At 35.4% G+C, this 1,034-nt stretch overlaps 1 protein-coding gene across 1 annotated transcript in view; it reads left to right on the top strand.

Moving 5' to 3' along the window:
• LOC106870663 (neuronal acetylcholine receptor subunit alpha-3) overlaps positions 1-1,034 on the top strand; it is a 271,917-nt gene that overhangs the window by 66,507 nt on the left and 204,376 nt on the right. The window lies entirely within an intron of this gene.

Genomic DNA, 1,034 nt, shown 5'->3' with positions numbered 1-1,034 from the left:
CATACATACATACATACATACATACATACATACATACATACATACGTACATAGGTACGTACGTACGTACTTACACACTGTTTCTGTCAACCGAATTCACTTGCAAAGCATTGGACGGCCGAGATCTATGCTAGAAGATACATGCCCAAGGGACTGAACGCAAAACATGTGACTGCAAAGCGAAATTCGTAACTACACAGCCATTCGGATGTATGTAAATGTATGCAGTCGTGTGCGCATGTGTAGTGCGTGTTTGTTCATGTGGGCGTGTGTTTAACGATGAAGGTATGGCATTCATTACAAAATGCCCATCGAGAATATCTCCTTAAGAAAAGGAACGAGTGAGCGAAAAAGATGGCGGATGCTAAATAGAGAGAAAATGTTCGAAAGGAAGCAAAGGAATATGCTTTAAAACTAACAAAAAATAATTAAATAACAAGAAGAAAACCAGAGAAAAAGAAGTTATCTATTCTCACGTCACTAAAGCCATCAGTGTTGTAAAATCCTTTACATCCAGTAACATTCGATTAGAATCTAGTTACTATGGTGACAAGATGATCGCTCTCTTCATGGAGTTGTCAAGGCAACCTTATAAAATGACATGATTTTTCACTGTTTAGATTCGTTGATAATGCATGCTATATAAATGATGAGACGAATCTAAACGACCCTCAGAGAAGTGTTGTTAAGATATCCACTAATTACTTCGCCACAGTTAATTTGTAGAAGTCATATCTGTGGTTGTATGTAAATCTGTACGTACGGATGTATGAAAGAATGAAAGCATATCTATAAATATATTCGTACATTATGTATATTTAATATATGCGTGTGCGCGCGCGTGTATGTGTTTGTGTGTGTGTATGAATGCATGTATGTATGCATGTTTATGTGGATGCATCTATGAACGAATGTATAATTGCATACTTGTGTGAATCCTTGTTTGTGTATATTGATATAATCTATATATTTATACAATTTACCTACATTTCCATCTGTACATTTATCAATGTATCTTAAAGCGAGTATATATAT

Source organism: Octopus bimaculoides, chromosome 1 (assembly GCF_001194135.2).
Source record: "Octopus bimaculoides isolate UCB-OBI-ISO-001 chromosome 1, ASM119413v2, whole genome shotgun sequence".
NCBI classification, from domain to species: domain Eukaryota; kingdom Metazoa; phylum Mollusca; class Cephalopoda; order Octopoda; family Octopodidae; genus Octopus; species Octopus bimaculoides.
Note: the sequence above shows the minus strand (reverse complement) of the source record. Positions and strands in the feature narration are given on the sequence as shown.